The 25,338-nt window shown below is 31.1% G+C and overlaps 1 protein-coding gene across 2 annotated transcripts in view; it reads right to left on the reverse strand.

Annotated features, from left to right (window-relative positions):
- The window catches only part of LOC112597635 (ecdysone-induced protein 74EF), a 114,785-nt gene that overhangs the window by 84,601 nt on the left and 4,846 nt on the right, over positions 1–25,338 (reverse strand). The window contains exon 1 of one of the 2 annotated variants that reach the window (XM_025343764.1): positions 15,081–15,099. The exons of the other annotated variant lie outside the window; for it this stretch is intronic. The gene's annotated coding sequence lies outside the window, so the exon portion shown is untranslated. Of the gene's footprint in view, positions 1–15,080; positions 15,100–25,338 lie in introns of those variants that run through there. 2 annotated transcript variants of the gene reach the window in all.

The following is a 25,338-nucleotide window of genomic DNA, read 5'->3' on the forward strand; positions in this document are numbered from 1 at the left end:
AAGCAATAACGAAAAGAACGAAAATAAACGTATAATTTAAGAGATGTCACAATATCTAATTAAATGAAAATTTTTGAGTTTGCGCACTATTATTGTTTTTGTTGCAGTGTTGACGGAGAAAATGTCCCATCGGGGAAAGGGGGGTTATACGATAAAAACACTATAAAGTAAACCGCTTTTAATAATTATAGTATATAAATGACATGGTCGTCGGATCCCTATAATATATAGGCGGAAAATCGACTAACGGTACTTTCTCCACGCGCCGTAGAAGAAGAAAATAAACCAGAATCATATGCCCGTTGCTGCTCGTACACATTCTGCACAGTTGGGATTATTCGGTGACCGTCAGTGAAAGTAAACGCACTAAAACTTTCACCGGTTTCGGTCTTCTATAACTGGTGTGATATCATATTATTACTATTAATGTAACGGCATTCACGGTTTTCACACCAAGCGGCAAATATACACAATGCAATATAATATACATTTGCCGGATAACTGGAACGGGATTCAACTAAATATACATACCTACTGCCACTCGGTACCTTCAATGCGACCGTAGTGAATTGAAGGTACCTATTTGTTTTCCTACTAATTATTCGAAAACGAAATTTAATTAAGCGTATACACGGTGTGATGACTGCAAATATTCGTGACTATAATTATTTCTAAATATGACGTTTACATTTTTTTTTTCCCAAGAGATGATTTTTCACAATAGACACCATGAAAAACAATATTTACGAGAAACTGTTAATTCTTAAAAACGTTCGATTTCGATTTTCGATATTTATAACTGCGACAACTACATACTTAAGATACTGTTTACTGCAAAATGAATGTGAGGTATGCACGTATTGCACGTACCTGTGGCTATGAAATTGGTAGGAGGCCCTTTTCTTTAATATTAATTAATAACTTTGTAAGTAATATAAGTAATAGTACTTCAAAATTCAGCACATTAAACAAATTAAAAGTTTTATAATTGTTTTCATTTTAAGCTGAAGCTTATCTATGTCAATAGCTATAATCATAACCGTTTTATTTAACAATAGACAATTTTATGTACATAAGTAATTATACCAGTCGTAGTTATAGTTAAAGAGTAACTGATGAAAATAACCGTGGTTTAAATATTATAAATAGTTTATTATTATTGATTATTAGCTTATAACATTAGTAATAATTTAATATTAAAATAAAAATCGTTATAAAAAATAACCCTATTCATATATCACAATACGCTTATAGATGTATGAGGTACCTACCTAACACATACTCTATACTAACTAATATCTAAACACTTCACGCTATTCACATATTTTTCATATGAAATATTCAGCGCCTTTTTGTGATATTACTATGATTCCATTATATGATTTACTATTATAACCTCGCCATTGATTTAGATGAAATGATAAGTGCAGAGTTTATGCTCACAAAAGTCAAAACACGAGGAAAAGAGGATGTTTAATATAAGGCAAGTATTTGATCCTATGCATGTGTTTTGTTATCAACACTAAATGTTTTTATAAATGGTACCTATGATATTAAATTTGATTTGTAATTTATAAAATACTTAATAGGCACTAGTACTAAGGATTGCACGTTAAACATACTACCGTGTTAGATTATACAATACAGATAAATAAAAAGTTAAAAGTGCCTGAATATTTTTTTTAGATGTCCTTAAAATTGCAAGCTATTAAATTTATGTGGATGAAATCAAGGAAAATGACGTCTATGGCAAATCTGCTGCAAATGTATTTATTCGCATTATATGTATTATATAATAATTATGTATTCGCTACAGGGCTCGCAAACGTTATATTTGACAAGAAAACGATTGAAATTCGTAAACGTAATTAAAACGGAAAGCGATAAACATACACAATTAAATTACACAAAACTAAACGTAACGATTAACAAAATACGTGATATTATGTATATTATCCAACAAAACATAACGCAAAACGCTACATATTATTATAGTACCTATATCGTTAAACGAAATAATTAATTTCCAATTATTTAATAGTTAAAATGTATAAAATATATTAAAGATTTCAACTCTGAATAAAACGATAAACGCAAAAGCCGACTAACGTTTAAATTCTGATTAACGATAAATCCAAAATTTGTATGTCATTTTAATTGTGAATAACGTATAACAATTTTTCTCTTTATTTATTCTAATGCAAGCTCTGATTTTCGTAAACTTATTTACGAAAACACTAGTCAATAATATATTATGCTATCATCGAGCGTCGTGTCTGGGCCCACGAGCCGATTTATTCGGAATTATTAGCTTCTCCGTCGTATGATCGTCCCGAAATCGGAGCTTTACAATACGCATTATTCCGCGGTAGATGTTAATGTTTATAATATAATATAATAAAATAAAATAAATATTAAATAGTGAATGAGCCGAGTGCCGCACCGCGAATAATGGACGTTCTGAAATAAAAGAGGTACATATGATATAATATTTTTATAACGATGCCGGGGGTCCAATTAAGTTAATTGTACAAATGTACCTACGATATAGATTAGAACAATGCCGTATAGTTGCAGTTGTTTTTTTTAGTAAAATATTCTCTCACGCGCGCGCTCGTGATAAGTGTTGATGCCGCGATCCGGACGGGTCCGAAGAGCTTTTTTTTTTTTTTTACTCGGGTCCGTCGGTTGTGCGCGCGGAAGACGTTTCCCGTTAAAACGCCCGCCAGATGACCCGTGCGGCCCCCGACCAGACTATTATTGTTATCATCGTCGTCATCAGTATATAATATTAATATAATGAATAAAATACATACAATACGCATTATTGCGTTATCACATGTAGGCACAAGTCATATATATATAAGTATTATGTATACAGACCGATTGGTTTTTGTTGTTCGGGTGATTTGAAAAATCGTATCAGCAAAAATGAATATTTTTTTTTACAATCGGCTTTTAAACTATTTCAGGAGATCAAATATAACTTAAATTACTTATTGTTTTTATTTTTTTATTTTATGATCGTAGGTTAGGTATTTCAGTATAGTAACCTTTATTAGACAAATCACCAAAAGTCCATGGACAAACTTTGCTTGACACGTTGGCAAAATATTATTTATTTTTTTATGGTGAATTTAATTAGGTTCTCATTAGTTTTTATTTTGGTGAACTCTGATGCGCTATATTATAATATTATATTAAATGCATTGCAGGGAAGGTTTAAAGGATCACGATGAAAAAACTACCGTCTAATGCACATATAATTATAAAGCAGACGTGGTTTATTTCAAAAAAATTTCAAGAATTTGTCGTCGTGGTCGCGCGTTCAATTATAATATGTACATTGTACGCATTACACACATGTTATTAATTGTTAATATAATTATTATGCATTATAGGTTGGTATATAATATTACTTTAATTTAATCTCTATTTGTCTGGAGAACAATTACCTATTACAATATATCGTCGAGTGCGGGAGACCTGTGGGTCTATTCTGTGACCGTGGTTGACCTAAATTTGTGTAGATGTGGCAGCAATATTCTTATAATATTAAACCATTCGGTAGGTTACAAATTATGTAATATATAATATTATAATATGCTAATCGTTTGCAGGGAAGAAAAAAACGAGATCTCCTCCGTCAGGCAACTTGTTCAATTTTATGATAGATTTATTATGAAATCGAAGTAGGATTCGACGTTGCTTGTTTAACGGGCCGGCGGATCAGATTATTAAATCTATATTATTATAGTGTACTGTTGAAATTTTAATAGGTAAAAATTCGTCACGTGTTTTATTGCGCGAAAATTAGTAAAGAAAAATTAGAAAATAATATAAAAACCAAGAAAAACAGTTAGAAACGCACGCGCGTAATACCGCTTCTTCTTACAGCATCCCCAGCAAAAAATCCAACAAACGGCCTATAACGTATTATTTTTTTATTTTTTTTTCTCTCCGCGATATGCGTCACACGTAAACGAAATCAAAACAAATTTTACCGACTTTCTATGTAATGGCACACAATAATAACCACATATAGTATTTAGTTTTGCCTATATACTTTAACTATATCATTCTCGCTATTGATGGGTAATATTTAATGTATTAGTAATACATTAGTATATAATTAATATTTTATAGAAATTGGATTCAGATAACTTATAATTTTCTTGGGTACAAGACTGCGTATATTACGTATGTGTAAAATAATGAATTAGATATAAATAAAAAAAAAAAAAATGTTTTTATACTAATATTAGCTCTCGTCATTCTCATAGGATAAAGTTCGAGAATGCAAAGATTACATAATATGCCTAAACATTTAATCGCGAACATATCTGTTTGAAACTGCCGCTGCTGATTTCCAATAATTAGCCTTTCTCGATAACCCCCGACTATCTCCATCAACGTGTGTATTTTAAACTTATTCCGCACGTTCCTGCAACATCAATAATATGTCGGATGATGAACAATACCTTAGTGGGGTAATAACAATAGAATAATATTGTATTTTTTTATTGATTGGTATTATAATTATTATCTAACGATTAAGGGTTTGCAAGATGTTTCCATTTGTCTCGTAGCTAGGTATCTTATTAATTTCTTGTCCACCATAAGATAATATCATACGAACCAATTGAATAAACAATTATTGACGGAATAATTAATAATTAATAACAAATAACAACATCATGTAGGGTCCTTTGTGCGGTTTGAAGCGCTTCATACCGCTTTCGTTAAAAAAAAAAAAAATCAAACGTATTTTGTTCTCTGATCTAAAAGTAAACAACAATATATATTGAGTTGGTACTGACATCTCAAAAACAGTCTGTACTCTGTACGATGTGTTGATACGTCCACGTACGCATTTAATATTCTAAAATGTTGAATAATGAATTAACTCTTTATATACGGAACGAGATATACCGTTTATATTATATAAAAATGAGTCAAGTTTCATTCCGTATTATACAGAAATACTCACGTTATAATATGTTCTACCAATGTTATAATCACAATATTAATCTCTCGCGGATGCATGCAATAACTTTGTATCTCTAACCGAGAAATACGTTTCTAAACGGATAACGCCAAAATGTTTTTATAGCACATTATTTTTATACATAAAACTATATTATTAAGTACAATGTAGACGGTTGTGTTGTTTGTAAAAAAAAAAAATTTATACCTACATTAAAATATACACTTTTTATACACTCTTAGGTACAAACATGTTTCTCCTCTTTCATGTCTATTTTACAATAATTTAATATTGTCAAAGTGCATTTTTATCCCTTCCGTTGGTTTATTTCAACCTACTTATTAATTATTTCTGCGGAAGAAGCCCAAACGGTTGAAATTCTCCTAACTTGAGTGGTTACACACGCGAATGTAATATCACCCGCCGAAGATAAGACCGGACGTCAAAATAGCTTTTATTTTTAATTAAAATAATCATCTTTGCAGGATTGATGCTAAAAATTGTATGTCTATTAAATACATTTTGAAAATTGTATGTACTATAAAAAAAACTTTCCAAGATGTTTCTTTCAATTTAATGATTTATAATGTATGTACATGTACTGAGAATATTATATAAAAATGATTACCTATAATTTATGACCAATGCTGTGTGGCCGTAGCTTTCATATTAATAATAATAAATAATTAATATAATACCTATGTTATACCTAACATTACATATAGATAAAATGCATAGATATTTTTATTATATATATAGTACCTACAGGTATTTTAAATGTAGATAAGTACGCATCAATTTAGGAAATCAGATTTCCATTTTGTGATGAAACCGTTCAAACTTTATATTATTTTTATAAAAAACAAGGTATTATATTGTTATTACTTATTATATCATGAAAATTGCACTGCAACTGATAACAAGTTTACGAACTGATCGCACAATATTTCATACTTGCAAAACCAAACCAAAAACATCTCGATAATATTTTACATACTGCGTGTCATTTTCTATAAAAAAATTTTACCACAAGTGCATGCGTATACCTATATTATAAAGGTGTATGTAAATTTGGCAGAGATAATGACTTTTAAAGTTTATTATTTTTTTCACAAACGGCTTCATTCTCTAAACCTTATATTATTATATTACATAATATGTGGTAATGTGGAAGAAACATTTTTCTGAGAAGTTCTGTGTATAAACAACAAATATTGAACCCGTAACTTTGTTTATCAACATTTAAAGTGAGTGCGGTGCTCCAAAATGGTTGTTGGTGAATTAAACATTACTTCTACACTCCACGTTTGATTTAACTTTGAATTACTTAAAGTAAATAATTATAACTATTGGTTTGATAGTTAATATTTAGATTTTCAAAATTCCAAGAAACGTAAGTATACTCTGCTCGGGAATATTATATTAAAAGTAATATGTAACTATCTAATTCAAGTTTTAAAAAATAAAAAAATAAATAAAATGTTAAAAAATCGATTTATGGTAATACGATTAAAAATTAAAAATATATTTGGTAATATAATATAAAGTAGTTATTTAGTGCGAGTGAAAATGTTTCGCACTCATATGTCTATTGCCGACGAATCAATTTCCGTGAACAAAATCAAACAAAATAATAAAGGATTCCGTCGGTCAAACTAGTGACAGGACGTCATATATAGTAGGTATATAAACTATTATTATACATCGTAACGTATATAATAAAGCCTACATTGAGTACCTTTATTCTGTATAGGGATGAAGAGTTGAACAAGTGAGCCAAAGTAATATATTATAATGTCCTTAAAATATGGCGGTGAGTGATTACGACGACCTCAACACCCGCCCGTACAATGCATTAAAACTTAAAGCGGTGTCTGATATTCATAGTGTACATATAGTGCTATGGCCTATACAGAAATAATATCATCAAGTGGGTGCAAGTGTGCAACGGCGACGGCGGCAGCGGTCGCAACACGAATGCCTTTGACCGAGGTCGTCGGAAACGGTATACGTTTATATTATTATTACTATAAAGCGCGCACGCGTATCCATGGCGACCGCGGGGCTTTAATATATGAAACGAGTCGTCGCGATTCGAGAGCGCGTGTTTTTCCGTCGGTAAAATTTTTGCAGATATAAGTCGATTGTATTATATAATATTTGATTAATACGTTATTGTGTTATTTACCGTCGAGAGACAACGGGATTATTACTTTTATATAGGTACTTTATACACAACTCGTCTATTTAGCAAAGCTACGTTACGGTTTTTTGATCTATTATTTTAGTCAAACGTATTTCTATCCAAATCTCACAAACGAGGATTGAAGATAAAAATAAAACTGGAATATTGGATTATTGGGGGGGGGGGGATCTGAGCAAAATGAACCTATCCTAATTCCTAGTCATCGGTATAACGAAATTACTTGAGCACTAAAATGAGATATACGAGTAATGGTTTTTTTCCGTTAGTAAATTTGAAAAACATTTTATATTGTTTATAATATAGTGTTTTAACGTTGGATATAGACTACCTGTAAATTATATTAATTGTATATTGTTTATTATATTTTTTAATACCCAGGTAATTTTACTATTTAGTTTATAGGTGTATTTGTACAATAATAACGAAGAGGCGGAGTGTCAAGGGATACCAGACGAGTTTTTTTTTAAACTATGCATATAAAATAATAAGTACCTATTATACGATTCTAATTATTTAATAAAAACAAATATTTTAAACAATCGTGACTTGTTTTAGTGTAATAATTTAGTAACTGCGTACACCTTTCAACACTAAAACCATTTAACTATATAAGTATAGTGTACATATTTTATTATCCGAAGTGTTTAAGTGCTCAATTTTATTCAACTCTATTGTGCCAATAATATTGAGTACTCATTGAATATATTTGTTAGATATTCAAATTGTTCAGAACGCAATGAAAAAATTTACTGGACTGCTGTGTTATGTGTAAAAATACAAATTTAACTCCAACTCAAAATACGGCACGGTATCATCTTACACGAAATAAATGAGTGAAGAGAAATTGATAATTCTTCTAGATTGCGTAGACATGCATGTTGCTTGACACTATACATAACTGTATAACTATATAAGTACTTATACTTATTATTTCATGCTTATCGCGAACATCGCAAATAATTTTGCGACGACTTAATAATATGTAATGATACAGTTTGAAAGTCATAACTCATAATATTATTATTTTATGTTTATTGCATAATGTTATGTCTCATGGCGTGTACCATAGCTATAGGTTTGAAACACGTACCTATGTCAGATTAGTGTAATCAATATTCAAGTTAGACGAGGTTAGTGTATTTAATAATTTGTGTGTGCATAGATTTAAAACCTTTATTAATGGTATTATTAATAGTAAATAGTTTAAAATAATACGATATGCAAAATATTTTAATGGCTATTCGTCTATTGATTATTGTTTGGTCGACGACGAGAGTCGACCGTCCAGAATAATATTACGAGGACTACGGCGACAATATATTTTCGCATAACTTTTGACGCGAATTAATAAATACGTTATCAGTGCCGAACGGTAAACGACAACGATTTGCAATTACCGATGGAAAAAATGATTCCAAGTAATATGTTTGATTCGTTGCATCTTGTATGCCGCGAAAAAGAAAACGAATTGTTATACATGTCTCATAATTCGTTCGACTGTCAAATAATTTTCTTGTTAATATTCGTTTTCTCAGAACCGATTTCTCATCATACAAATCGATACATCTATATCGTTATGTTCTATCATTAGATAAGTTTTTTCTTTTACAGTCATAAATGTTAATAACATAAATAGCTGAGGTTTAGGTAGAATGTAGGTACTTTATAGTATGCTATCTAAACCCCGTTTATTTCCGCAAATGAATACATTTCAACATCACAATAACTATAGATAATAATTAATAATATTATAATATGGGCAATGGGCATGTCTTCTGATTGCAGGTTTTGGAATTTTAGAAACGAAAGTGTTTTTACGTTTCTCGGACAGGCGAGAAAATTGAACTACGCCGTGTTCAACGATTTTGGTCGGGATGTATAAACTTGTATTATAAAACGATAATCGACTTCTACGCGTGCGCATAATAATAATATAATCGTAGAGAGCTCGTCAACCCAGCTTGTCCGGCACGTCATATTCGTAGCATCATTACGCCATATTATCATGTTTACGTGTCGTGATAGATAGGTACGCTTTAAAATATTCATCAACGGTTTCGAATTGGTATATTGTATTTGTTTTTCGGCTGCGATGCGAATTCGTGCTTGGGTCAGCAACATCGGGTCGATATATAAAAATATTATTATTTATAATATGATCGATTTGAATTTTAAGTTGGCAATTATTCCGACCGATACGATTGAAAATTAAATAAACAACAAAAAATCCGAACACTGTTTTATCATTGCGCACTTATGTGAGCGCACACGTTTATTGTATACCTCAAATATATAATATATATTACCTACTATAGATTATAATAATAATATAACGCGAGAAATATGTGAGTGAAGCGCGAGTCAACATTGGTAATTGGGTTATTTGAACTGCGAACAGTTATTATTTTGAAAACTATATTATTGACTTTTTCGTGAGTATTATAAATTTGAAAAATGTTATAAAGATTTTATCTTGACTTTTCTTTCTAATTCAGTGCAGTCTGTTTGTGAAGGGCTAACCCACTATCGACTTTTGTGTAACGTAACATTTGTGGTCCACTGTTCATTTCTTTTTCACTATTCACTTGTAACATATAAAAAATAAATATATTTTACTTACAAGTAGTTAATAAGTTTTAAATATTCAAAGTTTTATTTAGAGTAGCACACGAGGGAAGAGAGCACATCGCAAAATATTCTTTACTCCGTTCATTTTAATTTAACTACCTATATAATTAATAAATACCTAACTTATTAAAATTAAAATTAAAAATGTGAGTGTGTTATCATTCAAAAAAGTCACAAAACTTAAAAATAATACGGATAAAATATTGTAAAAATATAATTTAGTATTCAAAAACGTTGTCTTGCAATGATGTCAGATCAGGTGAAAATAATATTGTAAAAAAATTTAAAAGTTTTTAAGGTAGAAGGCACTTAAAGTTTATAGACACTTAATATATATCAACTCGTATTATGCGTGCGTGTGGGCGTGTATACGTCATATGTTATTACCTAGAACAGTTGTAAACGCACGGGGGATAGAGTTTACTTGGAATATGTTTTTATCTTATTATTTTGGTGAAATGTTTTCGATCTAGGGCGGTTCATAGTGGGGCAGTGTGAGTGTGCGCATGTGGATCGTTGCTGTAGCTATATATAATACATAATATGTGTGTGTGTGTCATTATTTTGACGCGGGCAAAATCGCTCAGGTGATAAATAATAATTAAGCGAATAATGATTTTATATTTTATAATATAATCGTAACACCGATTTCCAGCGTTTTCTAATACATAAATTAAAAGAACAAAATGTTATAAATTACGATAGGTAGGATACGATTATTGTCGTTGCTATTATATTATTATCATGCTAGTCCGTTCTCTCTAGCCATACCACGGCTGTGATGACAAGAAGCTTAAGCATATAAAATCTGTGGAACTTAAATATTTTATTAGGTATACACATATGTACAGTGCATGACCGAATAACTAAATCAATTAAAACAATCATGCCATCGTAACCATCGCGCGAAAAATCGATCAACATATTATATGATTAGTTATTAATTTAAGTTTAATCTGACCGGTGTAAAAAACCACTATTCCGCGAATAACATATTAAAAAACAGTATATTTGATTAAAAAAAATCAACAAATCAAGATTTGTGCCAAATACATTATCGGTTATAATAATAATAAAACAAAATCAATGATAAAAAATGCGAATGACGTAAAAATTATTACTAAATGATAAAAATTGTGATTTAAATTTGACGTACGAAAAGTTACAAGTTTATAATAGTGATAACAATAATAATATATATTAATTTGTATTATAATTTATATTGGTTAAGTTTTGAATATATTTTTTTCCATATGAATTTTTGATCACATTGCAAAATGTTGATTAATTTCTATTTGTGCTTAGTTTTTTTGCAAACTCAAATTTTTTCACTACTTTTTATCGTCGGGGAAAAATATTGACGTTGTGAGTTTTCACCATTGAGAGTTAATACAGTCAAAAACATGAGACAAGCGAGTGCAAGCACTTTAGTAATTTTTAGGTACCTACAAATATTTGTGCATCTCTAACCATCCATTATAATATAAATTATAATATATACACGTAGACTGATTTATATTGAAACAAAACGAATATAAATATATTTTGTATTATAAAGATATTCGAGAGGAGAAAAAGAAACTTTTAAACAAAATTATTTTTAAAAAGTCGAAATTGATGAAAATATAATGATAAAAACATAATAAAGAAATGTTATTATTTAATAAATTGTGCATAAAAATATGCTTTTTAATTATTGATGAGTAGTTTTAAATTAAACTTCAATAAACAAAAATACAATACATTTTTTATTGAATAAGTTCGCAGTGAACGAATCATTCCGAAAAGTTAAAATAGTAGTTAATAGGTATAAATATAAGTGCATAGTGCACTTGTTAAATAACTACTTAGTATATGCCATACCTGTTACCTATGTACCTAAATATTTATTATATATAGTTATAACGTATGCATTAAAAATGTACCGCATACGGTGCGGTTTTTAATATTATAATATTTATAATTATACGTATCGGTTTCAAGACACATAATAAGTGTAGAATGTAGATAATCATATTATACGTGTTGTTATACCTATATGTTGCAAATTATGTATAATATAGGGGATAGCGATAAGCACTTGCAACCCCTAAATACAATATAAGTACCTATTCTGTGTATGGTTAACCACGATTGTCGCTCCGGTAAGTAGCTGGCACTACAGCGCAACATTTTCCCGTGAGTTCGTTCAACCCCTGTTTATATTATAATATGTTTCGTACGTATTTTATATTACTATTTTTGCAATTGATGATGATGGCGATGGCGTTAATCAATCGTTGTGCACGCAATAGTATTATAGTCACAATGAAATGTATTTAAAATAATTATTACTATTTTTATCGGACGGATGGGAGAGAGGGTGGAAATAATAACAATTAACAGGCAGAAAAACGAGGTACACCACACAGTATATACATATAAATATATATATTATTAAAAAACTTCTACAGTGTGATTGTGGGGTTCGCAGGGGGGATGCTATATTGTCGTTTGTCTGTCAAGAGGGTGTAATGGGAGTACATTATGTAGTAGTCACTGGTAGCGGTAGTAGTAGTAGTAGTAGTAAAATAGTGCATGCATATACATGTATATTGTGTTGAGTAAGGGATGTTGCAAGGTTCGACGACCCTCCCCGGTAAAGGGGGTGGTAGTGGCGGCCGTGGGCGCTGAACGTTTGGCGCTGTCGCGTCACCTGTGCACACCACCGTGCCAGACGGGCGCGGAAAGATGATGGTGGCGGTGGTGAAGAAAATAATAATAACTACGATAAGCCATTGAACTTTTAGATGAAGCGGTGCAGCGGTTGTGCGACCACGACGAGACGTTGCACAAACAGAGTTTGATATTATATAAAAATATATTTATTATATTATTAAAATTATTATTTCTATACGCGTCGAAGAGGGTGCGTATAATGCTGTACCACCGCCGCAAAGAGTAAATCTTTTGACGTGCGACAGACCGTCGCAATTATATATTTTATAATATACATCATTATTGTATAAAAGTCATAACGACTAACTGCGCCCGCGGTTCATGCTGTAGTAATTCCGGCAAGGGTACCGTAAAATAATATAATAAAAATAAGAATAAGAATTCTTGCGAATGTCGCAATCATAATATACCACCTAAGCCGATCGGTTTCTTAAATAAAAAACTAATTTTTAGATATTAATTAACGTGCGGTGAATTAACGATATAATTATTTTTATAGCACTTATTGAGCAGTTTATATATATAAAATCATAACATGACATTATATTGTTATTAACCTCGTAAAACGATAACCTTGTATTCAAATGTCTGTATAGCAAGTCTATTTTAATAATGTATGCTGAAAACAAGAATTCGCCGCCCATATCAATCGATAATTTTTGAAAACCAAACATAATATAACATCTATATATGAGTATCATATATAATATAAACGCGGGTGTTGAAAAACCTAGTCTGGCGCTGTACTCTGTTCGGCGTGGGTTTTTCTCATGGTGAGTAAATATTCTCAATTTTCTAGTAAATTCACTACTGCCGTCTATTATATAGTATAACATCTCTGTATATATATATGTATATATATATTCGGTGTGAATAATTACAATAGCAAGCTGCATGTCTCAAAGTTGTTTTTTGTTCAAAAATTTTGGGGTCGTATAAAAAATCCCGGTGTTTGAAATAAAAGTTAAAAAAGAAATCACTTGTCACCTTAAAACCAATTACATAAACTCAAATTTTACACGAAAGCATATATTCTGTTTGAATTCAAAAAGTTTTACATGCCGCATATTAGTTAGGTACATGTTGAATGCATACGGCTGAAATTCGTCGTGTTTTGCTTGTTCGCGAGGCATGCAATTATTATAATATAAGCTGAAAAAATTGGTGGATAAAAAGAAACCCAAATATCATATTATTTTTTTTTCCTAAAAAAAAGAATAAAATTGATATTTTCGAAACGGATGACCCCAAAAGAAGGTCGCAGCCTTCGGTCCGATCACTTTCACGTGGACAAGGCCGTTCGGTGTCGGTGGCAGAGCGGTGAGAGGACGTGCGTGCGTGTGTGTGGGTGACGGTCGTGAATATTCGTTAGAATCGGCAGTGGCAGCACATACGCGAATTACCATACAGGGTGTCCCCCGCTGCCGCACGTGCGAAGATTCGTATATACGAGTACGCGTTTAAGCACTGAAGGCTCTTGAAAAACCGGCAGCTAGTGTGGGTACGGGTGCGTGTGCGAGGAGGGGTAAATTTACGAGGGGAGGGGAGCGTTTGTCGAGGTCCGTGTCCTTGTGCATTCAATGTCTATGCCGAAATCATATCTCTTGCGCGCGAATCTGCAAGACACATTTTTTTTTCTATTTTTTAATATAATAAAGGTTCTTTATATACTTTGGTATATAATCGCATTATTATTAATGTTTTTATAATTATTATTATCGTTATTACGATTTTGTTTCATGTTATTTTTCTATAAGTCTTTGAATATGAATTGTAATTTTTTTTTTTTTGTTTACAAACGGTGGACGAGAACGACTTATATAATACATTTATACATAATATTATTTTATAAGCTGTAATGATAATTTTTTTAGCCATATAAATATTGGTTTTTATTTTTTCGTTATTCTGTAATCTATATTATGTTATAATATCATATAATTAATATATAAGGTACGTTTAAATGGTTTTTATTTGACGTGCTTCGTCTAGACCGGACGTCGGGATGACGCATCGTGTCTCGTACTTATATGTTACATATTTAGTTTTACTGAAAAACTATATAGCTATATTATAGCGTCTATACTATCAAATATGTACCTACGAATGTCGATAAAAACATAATAATCGCCTCTGTGCCACACAGATACGACTATTAATAGACGTTTAAATATTACAATTTTATTTTTTATTTTATTTTTTTTTTGGTTTTATAGTTTTCACTTTTTATTATTCCTTATAACAATATTTTATTCATCGGGATTTGAACTATGTTATATTAGTATACACATTATACGATTTAAAAAACATTGAATATTCTAACTTAGATTAGGCTTGCAGAATTTAGAAGTTTATGCAAATATAAAATTAAGGACATTTTTTTACAAAGTCTAATAGTAAACCAACGTAGTCGAACTGATAGAGTATTTAGATCGGTACTGGCCATAAATATATAAATAGTGTGTATATGATAGCTATTGGTTGTTGTATGACAACTATCTGTATTTAATCATATTTATATATATATAATTACCTACTTACCATTACAACGGTCCTCCATGACAATAAAGAGGAGTGCGGTACTGTTGTGTCGGTTTATATTATCACGAAAGCACTTGCAACATTTGAAAGCAGTCTAAAAACTATATTTATGAATATTGTTTGTGATACGCTTGACGAGATTTACAAAAGATGAATCTGCAGCATAGATAACAAAATAAGAAGATAAAAAGATAAAAGTGAATTTAAAATGTTAAAAAAAAATTGCATAATTCCAAGGACAAGAATCCGACGAATAAAAAAAAAAATCGAAATATATAGTTCGACGGTCAGAAAAGTACTTGTATAAAATATGATAAGTTATAAGTTGTTTATAGACACATGGCAATTAATAATTATAGTCATCTTTGTTCGACTAAAATAGACGGTACGTGAAACAAATTGATATACATCTATCTTAAATCACGTGTTTAGATAAATTATAATGGTTTGTATTTTCAGTTTTTAAAATACATATTATTATACACGGATATTGCGTTTTGAATAAACAATTTTTTATCCTTAAATATTTCACGTTTTATAGTTGATACGTCACGACGATTTCACTGTTTGTGTTGCAAGTTGTATGCGTACATTAAAAATAATATCGAAATCGAAAATAATTTTTTTGGTTTGTTCGCGACAACTTTAATTGATAATAATATTATTTACGTATAATTTATAATTATGCGCAGTTGCGACGAATGTATACACATATAATTGTTTTAATATTAAGTGATTTATAAATCGTCTTCGATGACGATGACGACAACGCGTTAAACTGCAGTAATAAATCATATACGTATTATACATCTCAGACGGTATATCTACTGTAGTCTGTAATATAATATATTAGATACCAAAGTACCTATAGGTGAGGTTAGGTTAAGTATAGGCATAACGTATAGGTTATGCATTGTTGTGTACCGACTTGGGTGCAGATCTATTACAGGTATGACTGCCAGATAATGAGGGGAACAACTTCATGAATAAAATAATACGTTCGATCATAAGAGCACATTGTTAGAATCTAAATAAGTTTTGGGATATTTAAACATAAATATAAAATAAATATAATAAATGACTAATATGTATGTATTTAAATAACTAACCTTGTATAAATAAGTACAACTAAATTGTTGAACAAATGTGTCTAATTAATATAAATCAACATGACTGTAATAATTCGAATCTGTATAATATAAAAATTGGAAAATAAACATTAAATATTGAATCAATTTTCTGGTTTTTCAAATATTAATATGCAAATAAGTATGAACCCTCTAAATATTATATAGTGTGAAATTGTGTGATGTCGGTAAAAACATCAAAAAATTTGGACGTCTTTTCGCGAAGGCCTTCGTGTTAACATTAGAAACCATCAGAAAACTTCCAAAAATGATTAAAATATGACCGCGTTTTCATGTTAATTTATTTATTATTAACCGAGATTCCGATATGCGATTTAAAAGAAACTGTGCCGACGGAGCGTCCTCGTCGTCGTGGATGCCGTGTCCCCAGCCGTGGTTCAGCCCGATTGAACGTTTCGTCCGAGACCCACATTTTTCATCTTTCGGGCTGCACCGACAGGTACTCGATCAACCGTTTGACGATTATAATTGATGAATTTATTTTAATATACATATACATAATTACATATACGCTGTGAATATAGACATATCTTTCACGATTTTTGTAAGTCAATTTTGATATATATATACGGGTATCTACTGTTTTGTTAGCTGTCTTCTGAAGCTGTGGTGGTTAGAGATGCTGCAGAGGTCTCATCAACGAAATCGATTGCGGAGACGAAAAATAAATGTATAAGAAATTAACAAAAAACGAAAGCGATCATCACAACGGTACATTCGTTTGTAAAAAAAAAAAAAAAAAATAAATAACAGAGAAGCAAATTTTCCGTCAGCCGCACTGTAATTGTGCGCGTAAGTACAAGTAAAAGGAAAGGTGTACAATATAATATGTATATAAATATTCCTGAAACTCTTGTGCCGAACCGAAAACAAAATCGTGTCGAAGGTGAAAGTACCTACGTTTACTCGTTCGCTCCAGACAACTGTTTTTCGATTATATTTTCGCGTTTCTCTTTTTTTTACCGTTTTATTATTATTATTATCATTATTATTTAGACTCGGCCGCGGATGGTGGCGCATCGCGCATGGTTTACCGTCGAACCGGTGTGTTGATATAATAATGTCCAATGATAATATTATATTTACGAAAAATAATTTTCTTTACAATACATGCAAATATAGGGTATCCATCAGGCATAAAAGGTTTTTGCAACAAGCTATATAATAATATCAAATATGTGATATGTTATAGTTTCATAGACGTACCTACAGCGTATAGACAACATATAATATTATATGTGATGCAATCACGCGGACATGATTTAGCTGGTTAACTTATTCGTGTACGTCACAGTATGGTGTAGCTATAATCTAATGTATACTAAATGGCATGGATGCGTTTTTCCGTCGTCGCACATATATATATACGTATTTATATTATAGATGCAGAATATACCTGCTGTTTGGCGTTAATATACCATATTTTATGTATACACCACAGGACGAGACGTGTGTGGTATCCACCACGGCTGTGCGACCGTAAACCGCTGGGTCGGTATGTAAGGGTGGTGGTGGACAGTATCCTCGGAGATATCCTCTCGTATATAATATGTAGGTCACCTAATTCGCGACCGTTATACTTTATTATCCGGACGTCTTATTCTCATATACACATCTATACAATTTATACACAATCATATATATATATATATGTAGGTACTCCATACGTCGAGCTTACGTGTTTTTCGGAGCTCACGAATCGGGTCAAGTCGATATATAATACAGTACCGTACGCGACGTATAAAGTCGCTATAATATAGTGCATCCTCACATACACACATACACGGTTTTTATTACACGTTTACTTACGCTAGGGTATATACTACACTCGTACAATATTGTATACATATACGCGCGATAAATTCACCACGGCGGAATCCGGACGTTGTATAGGTATATAATATAATATAAACGCGAATCCGACGGAGACGGAAAAAAAAGTATAGGGTGCAATGTATAGATGTGTGTGCGTGACGACCAGGCATAGACACCCCATCCTCCGACCATAGCGACGACGATGATGATAATAATAATAGTACCAAATATATATAATAATCTATGTAAACAGTTATCGTATATTACAACTTAACGCGTAATTTTATGGTATAAAACGGGCTACGTATTTCATACGGGCTGCAAAATATTAAAGCTGTACCCATATACATATATACACTTAATATTACACACCGATAAGTAATATTAACATCATATACACACACACACATACGCGTCATTGTCCGGCATATATTATGTTGCGTGTACATAATAATAATATAGCCTCAAAATTCAAGGTGTATGTGAAGGTAACGCTCGTCGAACAGACGTCGCCGCCGCCATGAACGCGCCGAAGGTTGTCGTCGTCTGAACAATGTCATTAGCATTAGATGGTAATTCGATTAGAGTAGCGTTGTTTTATTTCACATGGCATGTATATACATATATATATATATATATTACACATACGTTATAGTGCACATAACGTACACGAAATTTTCTTCTCTATATATTGTTATATCTTAAGGTTTTTTTGGTTCTTTTAAGATCTATACTGTCACTGACCAACAAACTTGATATACCTATATAAAGTCAATAATGACCCACCTAGTTTGGCTATACGGAATTCAAATTTTGGGTATAGCAACGAACCGTCCAATACAAAAACCTTGCAAACTTTCTAATGTAAATGTCTATACGCTAAATAGCGTAGGTATGCCCCTTGGTAAAAATCTGCACCAAGACCAAGACTACCTTCACTTACTGAATTGGCCAAATCTCATTCAAATCTAAATACGCACACACTTATCATTCAGTCGAGCAATTTTCTTCCTCCATATGTTTTCCCGATAATATCCTCATGGAAAACACTAAAGATAATGGCTTAAGAGGTACTTCCAATAAAGTGTAGAAAATATAAAAAAACCTTAATTGAGTGGATGCTGATTGCTTTTCCGTTATTCAAATTGATTTAAAATTTTTTAACTTCTAGTCATCTCATCTTATTTACACAATTTTGTTTAGACCGTAAATAATATTATTTTCCCAATAAAATAATAATAATAATATATTGGTCGTCTATATTACCGCCTACGATTGTGTATTGTATACTCCGGGTTATCACAACACCGGTGGTTTCATGCATTATTTACACGTGTTTGTCGTTATTATGATGTACATGCGTCCTTTTACACATATTTTACGCCTCCGTCATGTTTAATTATGATAATATTATAATATATTATACCGATGTCAGAAAAACTGTAAGTTTATGATATACGTTCACATACCCATCCCTCCGGCGTGTTCGTATATTCGTACCTATTGTTAAACATTTTACGCCTGAAATGTGTGCAGTAATTATTTCTTAAAATTCAAAACCGTCAACGCAGCGCCTTATATACTGTATGACGTGTACTTACTAATGTATTGTTGTTTCATCGTCGTTGTTGTGCTGGGCGAATGTAATCTATGCGATTTATAGGGTGTTTGCTACCCCGAGGCATTCTTATATACATATAATTATATTATAAGCTACGACTGTATTAAACTACGAGCTGAGAATGAGGAAATACTATGCACGATGGAATTGATTTGTTAACTATTAAAAATTATCTATTACGTTGGATGCGGGGAGAGGTACTGAAAATACAATTTCTGAAAAGAGGGGAGTTGAACCCGGAAAATTGTCGCTCTAAGTAGAGTGACGAAAGAATATTATATAGTATAATATATAATATTATATTGAATATATTGTATTGTTCGAGTGAAAACAATTTTCGAGACACGCGTGGTTCAAAAGTCATTACCCTACAAGAAATCGTACAGCTGAAATATACACCGTAATAATATAAGTGGGTGGTACGTATAATAATTTTAAAGTATAAAAATGACGATTGTTCGGGTATTGTAACAAGAAATACATCGATCGATTTTGGCGCGTAGAATTAAGACGTTCGTCCGGTCACCGAACACATTAACAATGCGTCCATAAACAATACTCATTTATCCTCCAAGATTCTATTTGAGACCTATATACTACGGGAGATCCAATGGATGCAATACACTGATTATTTCAAAAGCTATGAACGTTTTTGAATTTTTCTTTTTATATATATGTATACTTTTAAATTGTTAAAAAATATAAATTATTAATTAATTTTTGTTTTTTTTTTAATTTCTTATTCCAAAGTAAAATATTTTTTGAAATTCATATTTCAATATAAGCCATCGAATTTTTGATAAGTGGCTTATAAGTTCAAAATACTTAAAGTTTAGTTGAGCTAAGTGGAGTGCAAAAGTGTCTCACAAAATGTTAGCTCTATTTATTACTCCGCTCATTTAAATTTTAAATATTTTAAAATATTTTCTGCTGAGGATATTAAAAATGTACGTTGTCATTGAAAAAAGTAAAATTAAAAAAAAAATATTATTTTGTAACTGTTTAATTGTTCACAAGAAATATTTTCAAAAACATCGGTGTTTGTTTTCTAAAATAACGAATGTCTTACGTTAAATTGATCACTCCGTATATTATATATATAAACTTATAGTGACTTCTTTTGGCGACTAATCTATCATATAAACACAAATAAAATTCAAATAAAAAAGAAAAAACACAGAATATTTAAATATATATAAGCAAATCGGATTCGTTCAATGTGAAAGCGCAAGTCTTCGTCTTTACTGTGGCCAACAATATTCTGGTTACGGTTGAGTTTTAATTGCATTTCGTATACTTTCGTTTTTACTCTCGTCCACATGTTTTTCATCTTCTCCGTGAGATAAATCTAAATGTATATAAGATATATACATTTATATGTACGCATACTACCTACCTGGTACTTGAAATCGCTATAATGTTTACAGTTTTATCTGTGTTGTTGCTTATTATTGTTTTGAGGAAAAAAACAGCTTTAATAATAATAGTTACATTCTGGCATTTGTTATTTGTCATCGTTGATAACATTATTATTTATTATATATATTAATTACGCGATACGAGCGCATAATATTAATTTTAATATTACGATATGCACTGCATATGATAATATTTATTATGCATTCGTACGATATATTTTTCCTGTGCAACGCAGCTGCAATTTGCGCGTAGTGAGATTTGAAGTTGTACAACCTTATAATAATTTCCACTTTAAATTTTTATAAAAATGGAATATTTATTAATAATATCATAGCTCGTAATGAATGCATTATATAAAATGATCTATAACTGGCTATCATGATATGAGCTCTTGTCTTCCGCACGACAACATTATACATTTATGAATTATAATATATAATATAATACAATGTTTATTTTATTTTTGGTTGTACGTAATACTATGTCGATTATCGTATATTTTATAACCATCGTGTAATAAATACGCGGAGATGAACGCGTAGAATTAACCGTTTAGTTGAGATTTCCAACGTAGAGTTATAGTAAGTGTCATAGTTTAGTTTAAAAAATGGATTTAATTTTCAATTCGACACTATGAAAATTTACTGTTGACTGTATTACAAAATAATTTTATGTTTATTGTGTTATACATTTCAGTGAGCCATTGGCAAAGAATAATATTATGATACTCATGATGTTTTCATGACGAATACCATAAGTCATGCGACGCCCAACGCGGCCAGCTATTCATGAATATTATTTTGTAACAAGTAATGAGTATTCGTTATCATATTTCTGATAAGTTGAAACGATTCTGAGTTTAGATGATTTCAGAGTTATTTTTTATTTTTGATAAAAACAGCGAAACGGCCGGCTTTATCGATAGGCATTAAGCACTAATAAATATAACACACCGATATCGTATCGCGTATTCACGTGCCACATGATTTGATAATACGTATGTATAGTATGATATTGTTGTGAACCGCGGTCGACGTATATAATATTCATAACAACCAATTATACATTAATTTTTGATAAACATAACGCATATGTTTTTATTCTTCGAGTTGTCTTTACAAGATGATTCATAAAATAAATTGATTTGATACGTTAAAATTTTCAGAAAATGAGGTTTATTTGAAAAAAAGAAATTTATATTTTTACAGAAGACTTCTTAAGTAACGCGAAAAAATCTCAGGAATTTAAAACATGATATTTAAGAATATTTAAGAATTTTAAAAATCAGAATTTGAACTACTGCATTATTGAAGGAAAAAGGGATCGAGTATATTATGGTGGAACATCCTATAAAGTGCTTGCGATACAGTACTAAAAAGTTCGTTTAAAGTTATTGAAAGTGACAACCTATTTCAAGATTTTCCAGAATATTTACAACTATTGATGTATTACACATAATTTGATATGCAACTGAGGGATGGAGTGCCGAATTAATTTTTTTAATATCACATGTGTCGTAATCGAAATTTGTAAGTAAGCTGTTGTGTGACAATTAATCTCCAGCTTGTATTTTAGAAATCCATTTCAACACATTTCAATACGAAATCAGATGTTTATCTACTGATTATAAGACTATTGAAACAAAATAGTACAAAAACTGCTCAATAAACGCTGTCGACCATATCGTCGCGACGACTTTCTCGAATAGTAGCTACATATAAAAAATAATTATAATGTATTTTTGCAGCGAATGCAGAGTCAATATCAAAATAATATTAATATTATAAATTGTTATTATTGTGCGCTCAATATTTTCACAAACTTTTATTGTAGGAAGGTATGAATATATATAGCACATACCTATATGTAAAGTATTCAATAATTTTAACTCGACGTCGAGAATATAATAATATTTTTTGATTCCGAACGCCCGGCAAGGGCTGCAGGTAAAAGGGAAACAAATATTTATTTACTCTCACGAATGTTAAGCATTTTATTTTCGAAGTCCACACACGATCGTCTACAATGATATAATATAATATCGTTTATACGGTGCTGTAGCAGCAGTAATATGTGTATACAGTATATAATAATATAGTAATAATAGTAGGTAGGTAGTCGTTGTAAGGCGACATTTAAGTTTATTTTGTATCTATATATATATTATTAGTGACTGTAATTTATCCGTTAAATGCGCATGTGAGTTATAAATCTTAGTAGTATTGTCTATTTTACTATATATAATAACTATCTAACATTGTATTAATAATAATAATAATAATAATACTTGTATAGTAATGATTAATTATAGATAGTTGAAATAAATAAATTGTGTTTAGAAAATGTAAAAATCATTAATATTAAATATATAGTAAATAAATAAAATTAACGAGGTCGTGGACTGATGAGGTTTTTACTCTGTGTGTGATGTCAGCGGTGCACTATTACAATCTATGAGCGATGCTGCTAAGTAAATGTATCGCGTCTATGCGACTTTGAATTTTAAAATGCTCATAATTTGTTTCGAAATTGAATTACAAAAAAATAAACTTGTGAGGTGCTCTATATCTTTAAATTTTATTATAGATCAATTCACTAAAAATGCACAAGGATATAAAACATACAAGTAACGGAAAATTGTGTAAGTATATCGATCAAAAAACAGTGAAAATTAAAAAATAATGTTTTCTTTTCTTCAGGGTTGTACGAAGCGTTTTAGTTTTTTCACCGAAAAAAAAAAACGACGACTAGAATAAGAAGAAGACGAAGAAAAATCGCACAATGAACGGACAAAATATACGGTTCTGGCGACTATACGTATATTATTATATCTACCTATATATATATATATATATAATATAATATAATATAATATATAAACGACGTTCCCGGTGGTTCTGCGTAGCGGTGAGCCAACTTTCACTCAAGAACTCCATCTCGTTAAATCGGCATTTTTAACGGTGTTATTAGCGTTTTCGCTTTCACGTCTTTCGAGAGAATTAAATAACACGCGGGCAAGCGCTCGTCTGCGACGGAGACTGATCCATCGCGGCTATATTATAGCGGTGTCCGTTGCCGGCTCTTTCTCCTCGCCACGCGTGTGTGCTCTCCCGCCGCCTGTTCACCGTTATAGATTGCTGTGTTGATTATATAAAAAGAAACGCGTTAACACGGTTGCGAGTGTAAGAACAGGTGTAAATGGCGATAGGTGTGTACGAAGAAAAGCGATTAAACGAAAACGGCGTGTAAAAAGTTGATAAAACAATTAAAAAATTAACGAAAAACGAGAGTTTGGATTGTTTTGTGTCATATTGCATACAATGTATACGTATTTATATATATTATTATATACATTCAAATAAATACTAAATAAGCACTACATGTGTCAGAATGTCCAATCGTGTACGTTTATGTAGATATAATATTCATTATTTAAAAATTAATGTAGGTTACTATTTATATTTTAAACATTATTACTTCGGAAGAATCACTCTAAAATCCTATCACCTGTAGACTCGGGATGTCGCAAACGAGTGTCATCGATATTGTTAAAAAAAAACTTTATTATACCTGATTTTTATTGAATGCTATCGGAGTATTTTTAGTATTCATGACGTGTTTTGTACAAGCAGTAGGTATATAAGTGTTTGGCGGTGCGCGATTGGTGTTTCGACAAAGGTGAGAATTTCTGTTTTAATTATTATTGGCGTACTTGATAGCTATTTAGCATAATATTTGGTAATGCTTACGGCAGATAGTCAGATTAATCCCTACGAAACAACGTATCAACGTCAAGAAAAAATACCACCCCAAAAATTTGTAGACGCAAATACTAGGTGTATTATGTTAATATATATATATAACTTAATTAACGATTATTCGGTATCAACGGGATGGATGGCGCGAGAGTAGTATAATAATTATTATAGGGTACTTACACTGAATTATCTGCGTATTGTAAAAATTATATGGTGGAACTCATTTTGGCTCTTATAATATTTTCGTCCTGTTAAAATTTTTATACCAGAAATGAACGCGGTTTTAATCAATCTATGGCGTCTATTCATATCGATCGGGATTTATCTCCCGCACGTTTAGAGGACATTACGTGGTTGAGCGACGTCTTTGCAACCGTGCTGTTGATTAGATATGAACAGTATAATGTGGCCCAGAAAATAATTTTGTAATCGCTAAGAATATATATTTTCAGCACATGTTCGAGAAAACCGTTTTAAGGTCTTCGTGGCATATCAAA

Source organism: Melanaphis sacchari, unplaced genomic scaffold (assembly GCF_002803265.2).
Source record: "Melanaphis sacchari strain LSU unplaced genomic scaffold, SCAv2.0 Contig42_pilon_pilon, whole genome shotgun sequence".
NCBI classification, from domain to species: domain Eukaryota; kingdom Metazoa; phylum Arthropoda; class Insecta; order Hemiptera; family Aphididae; genus Melanaphis; species Melanaphis sacchari.